Source organism: Hyla sarda, unplaced genomic scaffold (genome assembly GCF_029499605.1).
Source record: "Hyla sarda isolate aHylSar1 unplaced genomic scaffold, aHylSar1.hap1 scaffold_1268, whole genome shotgun sequence".
NCBI classification, from domain to species: domain Eukaryota; kingdom Metazoa; phylum Chordata; class Amphibia; order Anura; family Hylidae; genus Hyla; species Hyla sarda.
The window spans coordinates 73,470-87,079 of NW_026607890.1; the positions used below are offsets into that span (position 1 = coordinate 73,470).

At 44.0% G+C, this 13,610-nt stretch overlaps 3 non-coding genes and 2 pseudogenes across 3 annotated transcripts; all 5 read left to right on the forward strand.

Annotated features, from left to right (window-relative positions):
- Positions 1-92: 92 nt before the first annotated feature.
- LOC130304272 (U2 spliceosomal RNA) lies at positions 93-283 on the forward strand. The gene has a single exon (XR_008854059.1). It is a non-coding gene; the product is annotated as a U2 spliceosomal RNA (small nuclear RNA).
- Positions 284-7,518: 7,235 nt separating this feature from the next.
- Positions 7,519-7,689, forward strand: LOC130304289 (U2 spliceosomal RNA; annotated as a pseudogene).
- Positions 7,690-9,771: 2,082 nt separating this feature from the next.
- LOC130304273 (U2 spliceosomal RNA) lies at positions 9,772-9,962 on the forward strand. Its single transcript, XR_008854060.1, has one exon. It is a non-coding gene; the product is annotated as a U2 spliceosomal RNA (small nuclear RNA).
- A 2,089-nt stretch (positions 9,963-12,051) lies between these two features.
- Positions 12,052-12,211, forward strand: LOC130304292 (U2 spliceosomal RNA; annotated as a pseudogene).
- Positions 12,212-12,904: 693 nt separating this feature from the next.
- Positions 12,905-13,102, forward strand: LOC130304288 (U2 spliceosomal RNA). The gene has a single exon (XR_008854075.1). It is a non-coding gene; the product is annotated as a U2 spliceosomal RNA (small nuclear RNA).
- Positions 13,103-13,610: the final 508 nt, after the last annotated feature.

Below are 13,610 nucleotides of genomic sequence, written 5' to 3' on the forward strand. Positions count from 1 at the left end.
TGTGCATGGAAAATTGTCTGGCAGCCTCCCTGACAGCAAGCAGTGATAGTGCCCATGAAGGGGACCTTGTTGGGCCCGCCCCTTTCACGGTTATCGCTTCTCGGCCTTTTGGCTAAGATCAAGTGTAGTATCTGTTCTTATCAGTTTAATATCTGATACGTCCCCTATCTGGGGACCATATATTAAATGGATTTTTGAGAACGGGGGCCGATTTCGAAGCTTGCTTCCGTCGCCCTATGCATTGACCCGATATGGCAGTATCTTCGGGTACAGTGCACCACCCCCTTACAGGGTTAAAAAGAAAGATTCCTACTTTCATTGCTACCTGCTTGCTGGCTAGCCAGCTAGCCAGCCCTGTGGGCCTTGCTGCTGCTGCAGCCAAAAAACAAAAGGTGGTGCTGCTGCTGCTTCTGCTGCTTCTGCTTCTGCTTGTGTCTGGCCGCTATTGGAGCGTCCAGGCACAGGACTTCTGCTGCTGCTGACTAAATGGCCTCCTTAATTGGATCATTTGAGTAGCCAGCACACCTGTGCAGGTAGGGCATGACATGATAGGCAGCTGCCTTGATAGCGGGTGGGTGCTGAATGTTCCTAATTGACAAAATAAGATTAATGCTTATGAAGAAATATAAAATCTCATCCCTTCCCCAATATCGCGCCACACCCCTACCCCTTAATTCCCTGGTTGAACGTGATGGACATATGTCTTTTTTCGACCGTACTAACTATGTAACTATGTAACATAACATGGGGGGGGGGGGGGGGGGGGTCTCCTGGCTGTTCACACAGGTGTGTCATTGCTGTACATTGACCATGCATTGCTTCTGTGGTATTGCAAAGGCAAAGACAAATGCTTCCAGCCATCCATTGCACTAATGGATTGGTCATCAGCTGGCTGTCTATGTCCCGCATCAATATAGACCAAAGTACAGAGGGTTAGGCTATGCTATTGTGCACCTACCTGATGCATCAGAAGGTGCGAGGCCCTTGCTAAATTCTGTGCACAGACTTTGAGATCTATGCTTTAGACTGTATCTAAACCTGCTCCAACATGGACTGACATTCTGGCCTACTTTCAGCCGATGCGACTTGTCTGTCGCTGAACAGTCGCTTTTTATGTATTCAGCACCTATGTATAATGTTGTAAAAATGCTCTAGAAGCTAAAGTCGCAGAAATGTCACACATATTTGGCCTGCAACTTTCTGTGCGACAAATTCAGACAGGAAAAATCAGTATAAATCCTTAGAAAATTATCCCCCAGTGTCTCCATCTGCTGGCGGTATTGAATAAGCATTGCTGCACTGATGGGGTATGCATTAGACGAAAAAAAAGAAGAAAAAGAAGAATAATACGCCCAGAAAAGAGGCGAAAAGGAGAAAAACGTAAAAAAACGTGAAAAAAAAGTAAGAGGAAGAGAAGGGAAAAAAAGGTGGAAATGGGTTTAAAAGTGATTTCGGCGGAGAAATATATATATATATATATATATATATATATATATATATATATATGCGCACACACACACATAGATATAAACGTATTCTCCGTTGAGATATTGCAGCCGCTGCTGTGTCCAGGCCCAGGAGCCTTAGCACTGTGCTGTGATGTCACTCAATACCACTGACATCACTAGGTGTAAACAACATCTCTCCTTTGCTGTGTATGTGACTATGGAGCTGTTTGGTGATGTCGTCTATTACGGCCTTCATAGAAGCAACAGGAGATTGTTGCATCCATCTTGAACCCTCAGAACTACAGTGCTATGATGTCACTCACTTCCACAGGCCTTGCAGAGTGTAAACAACAACAACCCAGCTTTGTTGTGTATGTAACCAAAGGGATTTGTGATGTCACCTAGAACCTTCACAGCAGCGACAGCTTTATGAGGAGCATCAGCACTGCTCTGCCTGAGCAGAACCATCACCGCCATAGGTTGTCAAATAACCCGGATTTAACCCACACAGGTAAGTCCAATGGGGTGCAGGCATGTCCTCTATGCTTACAGCTTCCCGTGGGTGTTGGTTTGATACCGTTTGGGGACAGCCAAGGAGGCATCTGCAGGCAACAAAGGTAGGTGTGTGCTTGTGTGTGTGTTTCCTATGCAGATCCTAAGCCCAGTGTCACATGCAAGTAGGAGGAGTAAGAAGGGTTCCTGGCAAATCCGGGTTATGGATTGCATTTAAAAAGGCCCCGTGGGAGTGCAATGGGCCCCTGTCTTGCTGCTTAGCAATAATGGTATGGGTTTAGGTTCTGCTGTGTGTACTGGTGGTTGACTGCCCCCCAGCCCAGAGTGTGCATGGAAAATTGTCTGGCAGCCTCCCTGACAGCAAGCAGTGATAGTGCCCATGAAGGGGACCTTGTTGGGCCCGCCCCTTTCACGGTTATCGCTTCTCGGCCTTTTGGCTAAGATCACGTGTGGATTTCTGTGCGTGGTTTGGGTTGAAAGGAGTGGTGATCGGGGCCCTCTTTACGGGGGGCCCTGGATTGTTGCTGAGCTGCGATCGTGGGTTTTACCTGCAAAAATGAGCGAGAAGGCGCGTGGACTTGAGGACACGGTGCGGATCTACGTTCCTGGCGAGCACCGGGGGACGATCGGACTTGACCAAATCGTTGTGGAGATTCTTCGCAAGCTTGATTACCTACAGGTATGGAATGTATTGGCTATACAGGATTTTCCTAGGCAAGGAATTTATGATATTACTTTTTGTGGTTCTGAGATTTGCCAGAGAGTCTATATGGATCTTGAAGAAATGAAGATGAAAAGTGAGCCTGCTATAATGAAGAAGATTAAAGTGGAACCGTTATTTATGAATACAACAAAGGTAGTAATTGTCCACATGTATAATCCTAAGGTTTCTGATGAAATGGTTACAAACTTTTTGTTCCGGTATTGCGAGGAAGTGAAATTTATAGGAAGACTTAAGAACAAGTTTGGGTACTTTAATTGTAAGAGAAAGTTTATTGTAAAATTTAAAAAAGATGAAGGAATGCAAGATGGAAGGAAGAGCATACCACAGGTGTTTTCTATCGGAGGAGAGAGAGGTTTCTGCTTTTATGAAGGCCAGTTGCAATATTGTAGAAAGTGCCATGCCTATGGCCATGTGCAGGATTATTGCCCTGAGAAAGGAGAATGTTGCAGAAATTGTGGGAAAACTGGTCATGAAGCAAGTATTTGTACAGAGAAGAAGACATGTGATATCTGTGGAAGTGAGGAACATTTGGCAAGAGGCTGTGATATGTGGTATAAAAAGAAGAGAAGTTATGCTGATGCAGCTGGGAATAGAGGAGAACAAAGAGAAAAAGGGGGAGGGAGGTTTGTTCCTGGAGTTGGTGAGAGTGTGAGTGTGAGTGTTAATGTGGCACAGGTGGCTGAGGAAAGTTCTGTGATAGTGGAGCACATTAGCACTCAGGAGAGGTCAGGGGAGGAGGGTGTTTCCACTGCTGTGACTGGTGAGGAGACAGGTGTGGGAGGTGAATTTACCTTGGTGAAAAAGAAAAAAGCAAAAAAAGTGAAAGTGGTGGAGAAAATTGAGACAGTGTATGGTGATGTTCTTTCTAGTGAAGAGGCTATGGATGATATTGAATGTCCAAACCCAATTGTGGGGGAGGAGGAGGGAATGGAAGTTGTTGGGTCATCTCAGAGATCTCTAACACCTGGTCAGAGAGTTTCTCGCAGTAAGGAAGAAGAGGAGGAGGAAGATGAGGATGTGCAGGTTGTGAATAAAAGGTGTAAGACAGGGAGCTGGTCTGAGGATCAGGAAGCCCTTGTTCTTGGTAGTGATAATGAAATAGACAGGGACTCTAACATAGGGTCGCCTGATTGTTTTGCAAGTTTACATAGGAAAGTTGAAGGCCAAAATGTTAATTTCTAAGTTAAGATGGATTTTAAAGCATTTGGTTTTCTTTTCCTAGTTATTATGACTTTGGTTGTAACAACTATTAATGTAAGAAGTATTGAGTCTGAAATTAGGAGAGCTGCAATTTTTGATATTCTTGCGAATGTTAGAAGTGATGTGATATGTTTACAGGAGTGTGCAATAAAGTCAGCACCTTATGCAAATGAGTGGAAGTGTGGGCAGTCCTTCTGGTCCACATGTGCAGAAAACAAAAATGAAGGTGTGGGGATTTTATTGCGAAACAGGGACATTAAAGTTTTAAATTGCCAAACTTTAGTACCTGGTCGTTGTATGGTTTTAATTTTTGAGGTTTTGGGCCAGAGGATGAGAATTTTTAATGTGTATGCTCCAGCAGAAAAACAAGCACGTTTGTCTTTTTTAGAGTCCCTTAAGTTTTTTATCCCTGGTCGTGAAGATACTATTATTGTTGGCGATTTTAACTGCATTAGATCCGTCAATGATCGTGCGAGCTCTGCTGAGGTTAGAACTGATATTACTTCCAATGTTTTAAATCAAATTATTCAAGACTTGCATTTTACTGATGCTGGACTGATGGTTAGCACTGATGAAAGATATACGTACATATCAGATAGTGGCCGCTGTAAATCCCGGATCGATTACATCCTGGTCTCTGATGGGATTAAGGTGGTCCGGTGCAATCAAATGATGTCAACTTTCTCAGACCACAAGATGGTGTCGGCTGAGATAAGTGTCACAGAGTCCCTTCATTTTGGGAGGGGGCTCTGGAAATTAAATGTAAGTCTATTGGAAGATGAGGAAGTAATGGCTGGTTTTAATCATGTGTTTTTATCCTGTGTTTCTAAACAACCTGATTTTAGTAATGTCTTAGTGTGGTGGGAATGGGCTAAAGGAGAGTTTTCTAATTTCTTTAAGATGTTTTGCATAAAGAGAGCACAAGAGAAGAGGAGGAGTGATGAAAGGCTTGTATCCCGGTTAGAGACTCTCTATAAGTTTAAACGTGTTGGTGTGGAGGTGGAGGATGAGATTGTTAAGGTGAAGGGGGAGATGAAAAAAAGGTTGTTGGAAAAGGGAAGGAATATTGTATATAAGTCTAAAGTGCAGCACCTAGAAGAAAACGAGCAGTGTACACGGTATTTCTTTAAAAAATGTTTTAATGCTAAAGGTGTTTTTAAATCTGTTTTTACCCCTACGGGGGAAGTTTTTGGAGAGGAGATGGTGAAGGAGATTGGCAGATTTTATGAGACACTCTTTAGTAATAAGAGCAGAGCCAGTGAGACGGAGATGAATGATTATTGTAATATTTTGGAGAATAATGTTCCTGTTGAAAAAGTAGATTTTTTAATTGATGATGTTAGTGAAGGGGAGATCAAGCAGGCCCTGGATAAGATGGCCAAAGGGAAGACACCAGGCTGTGATGGTCTCCCCGCTGAGTTTTATTCCGCGTTCTGGAATATTTTAAGCAAAGAGTTTACACGGGTGGTGCAATATGTTTTTAACTCAGGTGTTTTAGCTGAATCTATGAAGAAAGGGGTCATAACATTAATTCATAAAAAAGGTGATGGCAGAGATCTTAAAAATTGGAGACCTATAACTTTATTAAATTGTGACTACAAGATAATTGCTAAGATTGTGGCTAATAGACTGAGTGATGTAGTGGACCACCTTGTGGGAGAATACCAAGTTTGTGCAGTACCGAAAAGAAAAATAACAGATAATTTATTGCTTTTAAGAGACTCTATTTATTACAGTAACTTTAACAAGAATGCACTGTTTGTTGAGTCCATAGATTTCGAAAAGGCTTATGATAAGGTTGCACATGATTTTATGTTCATTGCTTTAAAACACTTAGGTATTCCAGAAAAGTTATTATCTGTTATTATGAGTTTTTATCATGGGGTGACAAGTCAGATTTTAGTAAATGGGCATGTGGGGCCTGCTTTTAATGTCTTGTCTGGAGTCAGACAGGGATGCCCACTCTCCCCAATTCTGTTTATATGCGTTATAGAGGGCCTGTTGAAGAATGTGCAGAAAGATAAATGTGTGAGTGGTGTTTTTATTCCAGGTAGTGATGGTAGTAAGTTAAAGGTTTTAAGTTATATGGACGATGTGGTCTTTACTTGTACATCCCAAGCAGATCTCAACAGAGTAAATTTGCATGTGAGGATTTTTTGTTGTGTGGCTGGGATGAATGTGAACTGGGGGAAGTGCCAATTATGCAGTTTTGGGAACCAAGAGAATATAGTAGTGGATGGTGTTAAGGAAAAAGAAGACATTGAAGTGCTAGGAGTGATATTTGACAAAGACCTCAAAGGAAAGAAAAGTTATGAGACTTTGGACAGTAAAATTGAGAAGAAGCTATCCTTCTGGAGGTTAAGGAACTTGTCACTTAAAGGGAAAGTTCTTATCATTAAGTCTGTAATCCTACCGCTTCTCTTGTATACGGCTATGGTGCTTCCTCCAGGGAAGATATGGACTAGGAGAGTTACAAGGAAGCTTTTTGTGTTCTTCTGGGGGTCTAAGATGGAGAAAATGAGAAGAGAAGAAGTGATGAAGAGTATGAATTTGGGCGGATATAACTTTCCAAACATTGATCTGTTTTTAAAGGTGCACTATTTTCTTTTAATTTTTAAATTGATACAGTGCAATAATAGGGCGGCAGACATGAGTAAATACCTTGCAGGATGGTTGTTTTCCAAATGGGGCTGGTGTGAGAGGGATTTGAGGAGACCCATAGCACATGTGATACCTACCTTCTATGTGCTCCTCAGGTCTTTCAATGATCAATTTGGTTTGAGCTCTTTAGGTGAACCTGATAAAAAGAAAATAGAACAAGAAATAAGGAAAAATGAGAGATTATATGAAGTACCATTCTGCACTAATGCTCAGTCTGTGAAGATTTGGAAGTTTTTTAAAGTTATTGGACTATCAAACAGACAAAAAGACGTTAGTTGGATGTCCTTTCATGGCTGCCTCCCAACCCGATCTTTTTTAAATGGAAGAGGTTTGAGAATAAGTGACAGATGCCCAAGAGAGGGTTGTGGAGGTAGAGAAGACTTAGTGCACCTTTATTGGGACTGTTTTTATGCAAAAGAATTTTTTATGTTTTTAAAGAGGTTTTTAATCCAACTCACTGGATATAATAGTTTTTCTTTTGAGAAAGTTTTTATTGGTCAAGATCTTAGTAAAAAGGAAGATACACGTACTAATTGGATTCTTTTTTCTGTTTTTAAAGAGGTTTTATGGGACTCACGCAATTTGCTTGTTTTTAAAAATGTTGTTATTTCTCCGAGGGAATTGAAAAGATTGTTTTTAGGAAGGATTTTTACTATCTTTCTACTGGACAAAAAGAGAATTGGTGAAGAAGAAGCGGAGAAAATCTGGATGCATACACGATGGAAGAATTTATAAGAAGTACGTAAAGGAGAAAGCTGTAAGTTTTTGACCAATTTCTGTGATTGTTTTTGACATGTTTTTTTGTTTTGTTGTTTGGTCACTTTTTCTTGGCACTCGGTTCCCTTAGTTAGTTTTTTCCGTATGATGTTTTTTCAGATATTGTTTTAAGTGACGAGTCTTGGTAGGTGACCTGATGATCGTCCAAACAATAGTCTGTAACTGAGGAAAAAAAAAAAAGAAAAAGAAAAAAAAAAAAAAAAAAAAAAAAAATCTGTTCTTATCAGTTTAATATCTGATACGTCCCCTATCTGGGGACCATATATTAAATGGATTTTTGAGAACGGGGGCCGATTTCGAAGCTTGCTTCCGTCGCCCTATGCATTGACCCGATATGGCAGTATCTTCGGGTACAGTGCACCACCCCCTTACAGGGTTAAAAAGAAAGATTCCTACTTTCATTGCTACCTGCTTGCTGGCTAGCCAGCTAGCCAGCCCTGTGGGCCTTGCTGCTGCTGCAGCCAAAAAACAAAAGGTGGTGCTGCTGCTGCTTCTGCTGCTTCTGCTTCTGCTTGTGTCTGGCCCCTGTTGGAGCGTCCAGGCACAGGACTTCTGCTGCTGCTGACTAAATGGCCTCCTTAATTGGATCATTTGAGTAGCCAGCACACCTGTGCAGGTAGGGCATGACATGATAGGCAGCTGCCTTGATAGCGGGTGGGTGCTGAATGTTCCTAATTGACAAAATAAGATTAATGCTTATGAAGAAATATAAAATCTCATCCCTTCCCCAATATCGCGCCACACCCCTACCCCTTAATTCCCTGGTTGAACGTGATGGACATATGTCTTTTTTCGACCGTACTAACTATGTAACTATGTAACATAACATGGGGGGGGGGGTCTCCTGGCTGTTCACACAGGTGTGTCATTGCTGTACATTGACCATGCATTGCTTCTGTGGTATTGCAAAGGCAAAGACAAATGCTTCCAGCCATCCATTGCACTAATGGATTGGTCATCAGCTGGCTGTCTATGTCCCGCATCAATATAGACCAAAGTACAGAGGGTTAGGCTATGCTATTGTGCACCTACCTGATGCATCAGAAGGTGCGAGGCCCTTGCTAAATTCTGTGCACAGACTTTGAGATCTATGCTTTAGACTGTATCTAAACCTGCTCCAACATGGACTGACATTCTGGCCTACTTTCAGCCGATGCGACTTGTCTGTCGCTGAACAGTCGCTTTTTATGTATTCAGCACCTATGTATAATGTTGTAAAAATGCTCTAGAAGCTAAAGTCGCAGAAATGTCACACATATTTGGCCTGCAACTTTCTGTGCGACAAATTCAGACAGGAAAAATCTGTATAAATCCTTAGAAAATTATCCCCCAGTGTCTCCATCTGCTGGCGGTATTGAATAAGCATTGCTGCACTGATGGGGTATGCATTAGACGAAAAAAAAGAAGAAAAAGAAGAATAATACGCCCAGAAAAGAGGCGAAAAGGAGAAAAACGTAAAAAAACGTGAAAAAAAAGTAAGAGGAAGAGAAGGGAAAAAAAGGTGGAAATGGGTTTAAAAGTGATTTCGGCGGAGAAATATATATATATATATATATATATATATATATATATATATGCGCACACACACACATAGATATAAACGTATTCTCCGTTGAGATATTGCAGCCGCTGCTGTGTCCAGGCCCAGGAGCCTTAGCACTGTGCTGTGATGTCACTCAATACCACTGACATCACTAGGTGTAAACAACATCTCTCCTTTGCTGTGTATGTGACTATGGAGCTGTTTGGTGATGTCGTCTATTACGGCCTTCATAGAAGCAACAGGAGATTGTTGCATCCATCTTGAACCCTCAGAACTACAGTGCTATGATGTCACTCACTTCCACAGGCCTTGCAGAGTGTAAACAACAACAACCCAGCTTTGTTGTGTATGTAACCAAAGGGATTTGTGATGTCACCTAGAACCTTCACAGCAGCGACAGCTTTATGAGGAGCATCAGCACTGCTCTGCCTGAGCAGAACCATCACCGCCATAGGTTGTCAAATAACCCGGATTTAACCCACACAGGTAAGTCCAATGGGGTGCAGGCATGTCCTCTATGCTTACAGCTTCCCGTGGGTGTTGGTTTGATACCGTTTGGGGACAGCCAAGGAGGCATCTGCAGGCAACAAAGGTAGGTGTGTGCTTGTGTGTGTGTTTCCTATGCAGATCCTAAGCCCAGTGTCACATGCAAGTAGGAGGAGTAAGAAGGGTTCCTGGCAAATCCGGGTTATGGATTGCATTTAAAAAGGCCCCGTGGGAGTGCAATGGGCCCCTGTCTTGCTGCTTAGCAATAATGGTATGGGTTTAGGTTCTGCTGTGTGTACTGGTGGTTGACTGCCCCCCAGCCCAGAGTGTGCATGGAAAATTGTCTGGCAGCCTCCCTGACAGCAAGCAGTCATAGTGCCCATGAAGGGGACCTTGTTGGGCCCGCCCCTTTCACGGTTATCGCTTCTCGGCCTTTTGGCTAAGATCAAGTGTAGTATCTGTTCTTATCAGTTTAATATCTGATACGTCCCCTATCTGGGGACCATATATTAAATGGATTTTTGAGAACGGGGGCCGATTTCGAAGCTTGCTTCCGTCGCCCTATGCATTGACCCGATATGGCAGTATCTTCGGGTACAGTGCACCACCCCCTTACAGGGTTAAAAAGAAAGATTCCTACTTTCATTGCTACCTGCTTGCTGGCTAGCCAGCTAGCCAGCCCTGTGGGCCTTGCTGCTGCTGCAGCCAAAAAACAAAAGGTGGTGCTGCTGCTGCTTCTGCTGCTTCTGCTTCTGCTTGTGTCTGGCCCCTGTTGGAGCGTCCAGGCACAGGACTTCTGCTGCTGCTGACTAAATGGCCTCCTTAATTGGATCATTTGAGTAGCCAGCACACCTGTGCAGGTAGGGCATGACATGATAGGCAGCTGCCTTGATAGCGGGTGGGTGCTGAATGTTCCTAATTGACAAAATAAGATTAATGCTTATGAAGAAATATAAAATCTCATCCCTTCCCCAATATCGCGCCACACCCCTACCCCTTAATTCCCTGGTTGAACGTGATGGACATATGTCTTTTTTCGACCGTACTAACTATGTAACTATGTAACATAACATGGGGGGGGGGGGGGGGTGTCTCCTGGCTGTTCACACAGGTGTGTCATTGCTGTACATTGACCATGCATTGCTTCTGTGGTATTGCAAAGGCAAAGACAAATGCTTCCAGCCATCCATTGCACTAATGGATTGGTCATCAGCTGGCTGTCTATGTCCCGCATCAATATAGACCAAAGTACAGAGGGTTAGGCTATGCTATTGTGCACCTACCTGATGCATCAGAAGGTGCGAGGCCCTTGCTAAATTCTGTGCACAGACTTTGAGATCTATGCTTTAGACTGTATCTAAACCTGCTCCAACATGGACTGACATTCTGGCCTACTTTCAGCCGATGCGACTTGTCTGTCGCTGAACAGTCGCTTTTTATGTATTCAGCACCTATGTATAATGTTGTAAAAATGCTCTAGAAGCTAAAGTCGCAGAAATGTCACACATATTTGGCCTGCAACTTTCTGTGCGACAAATTCAGACAGGAAAAATCAGTATAAATCCTTAGAAAATTATCCCCCAGTGTCTCCATCTGCTGGCGGTATTGAATAAGCATTGCTGCACTGATGGGGTATGCATTAGACGAAAAAAAAGAAGAAAAAGAAGAATAATACGCCCAGAAAAGAGGCGAAAAGGAGAAAAACGTAAAAAAACGTGAAAAAAAAGTAAGAGGAAGAGAAGGGAAAAAAAGGTGGAAATGGGTTTAAAAGTGATTTCGGCGGAGAAATATATATATATATATATATATATATATATATATATATATGCGCACACACACACATAGATATAAACGTATTCTCCGTTGAGATATTGCAGCCGCTGCTGTGTCCAGGCCCAGGAGCCTTAGCACTGTGCTGTGATGTCACTCAATACCACTGACATCACTAGGTGTAAACAACATCTCTCCTTTGCTGTGTATGTGACTATGGAGCTGTTTGGTGATGTCGTCTATTACGGCCTTCATAGAAGCAACAGGAGATTGTTGCATCCATCTTGAACCCTCAGAACTACAGTGCTATGATGTCACTCACTTCCACAGGCCTTGCAGAGTGTAAACAACAACAACCCAGCTTTGTTGTATATGTAACCAAAGGGATTTGTGATGTCACCTAGAACCTTCACAGCAGCGACAGCTTTATGAGGAGCATCAGCACTGCTCTGCCTGAGCAGAACCATCACCGCCATAGGTTGTCAAATAACCCGGATTTAACCCACACAGGTAAGTCCAATGGGGTGCAGGCATGTCCTCTATGCTTACAGCTTCCCGTGGGTGTTGGTTTGATACCGTTTGGGGACAGCCAAGGAGGCATCTGCAGGCAACAAAGGTAGGTGTGTGCTTGTGTGTGTGTTTCCTATGCAGATCCTAAGCCCAGTGTCACATGCAAGTAGGAGGAGTAAGAAGGGTTCCTGGCAAATCCGGGTTATGGATTGCATTTAAAAAGGCCCCGTGGGAGTGCAATGGGCCCCTGTCTTGCTGCTTAGCAATAATGGTATGGGTTTAGGTTCTGCTGTGTGTACTGGTGGTTGACTGCCCCCCAGCCCAGAGTGTGCATGGAAAATTGTCTGGCAGCCTCCCTGACAGCAAGCAGTGATAGTGCCCATGAAGGGGACCTTGTTGGGCCCGCCCCTTTCACGGTTATCGCTTCTCGGCCTTTTGGCTAAGATCAAGTGTAGTATCTGTTCTTATCAGTTTTCATGCTGGTGGGGATGGGTGCTGCATGGAGGATGCAGGTGTACCAGGGCTTTCCGGGGCTGGTTCTGAGGAATCAGCTCGACGGCTGCCCCGATGTGACCTGTTCCCTCCGGGTCTCGCCATGAGGCTGAGAGGGTCTAGAGCCGAGGTACTTTTGTGCCTCGGGGAGTGGTGACCCCGAGGTGCCGAAACTCACTGGGAGAATAGACTCACTGAGTTGAAGCACGGGCACCATAATCTCTTCACCTTGTGGCACTCACCTCTTGATTCCCGGCCTTCTGGCTAGGATCAGAGAAATTTTTATAGATCCGGCCGGATGTCCGGGCAGTATATCTGCACACATTCACTTATTTATTTCTTTTTTGTCTCACTGTGTCACTTCTTGCGTGTTGTGTGTTCACAGGATTTGTCAGGATGCGGTAGCCCTTCTGGGTGTCCCTCCTGGCGGTCTAGGGGAGGTGTGTGTGGCCATTAGGTTCCGCACCTCCCTGCAAACACCCCGGGTACTCCTGCTTTGGCAGGGTACCTACCGTAATCGGCTCTGCGGGCAGATACCTTGGCCAACGCCAAGGGGGATGCCGGGAGCATTTGTGGTCCCCTAGTAGCTTCGGCGAAAAGGGACATCGAACCTGGAACCTCGCAGGTACCTTTTGGTCCGGAGGCGAAGGGTAAGGTTTGTTGGGGGGCCTCTCTCCTATCGGAGAAGGGCTTGCGATAGACCGCATCCTTTGTGCACGTTTTTTTAGTGTAACACGTTTGCACTTTTTCTTGCACTTTGGGTGAATCGAAAGCACGTTCCTCGGCTTTAGATAAAAAAAAAAAAAAAAAAAAAAAAAAAAAAAATCTGTTCTTATCAGTTTAATATCTGATACGTCCCCTATCTGGGGACCATATATTAAATGGATTTTTGAGAACGGGGGCCGATTTCGAAGCTTGCTTCCGTCGCCCTATGCATTGACCCGATATGGCAGTATCTTCGGGTACAGTGCACCACCCCCTTACAGGGTTAAAAAGAAAGATTCCTACTTTCATTGCTACCTGCTTGCTGGCTAGCCAGCTAGCCAGCCCTGTGGGCCTTGCTGCTGCTGCAGCCAAAAAACAAAAGGTGGTGCTGCTGCTGCTTCTGCTGCTTCTGCTTCTGCTTGTGTCTGGCCCCTGTTGGAGCGTCCAGGCACAGGACTTCTGCTGCTGCTGACTAAATGGCCTCCTTAATTGGATCATTTGAGTAGCCAGCACACCTGTGCAGGTAGGGCATGACATGATAGGCAGCTGCCTTGATAGCGGGTGGGTGCTGAATGTTCCTAATTGACAAAATAAGATTAATGCTTATGAAGAAATATAAAATCTCATCCCTTCCCCAATATCGCGCCACACCCCTACCCCTTAATTCCCTGGTTGAACGTGATGGACATATGTCTTTTTTCGACCGTACTAACTATGTAACTATGTAACATAACATGGGGGGGGGGGGGGGGTCTCCTGGCTGTTCACACAGGTGTGTCAT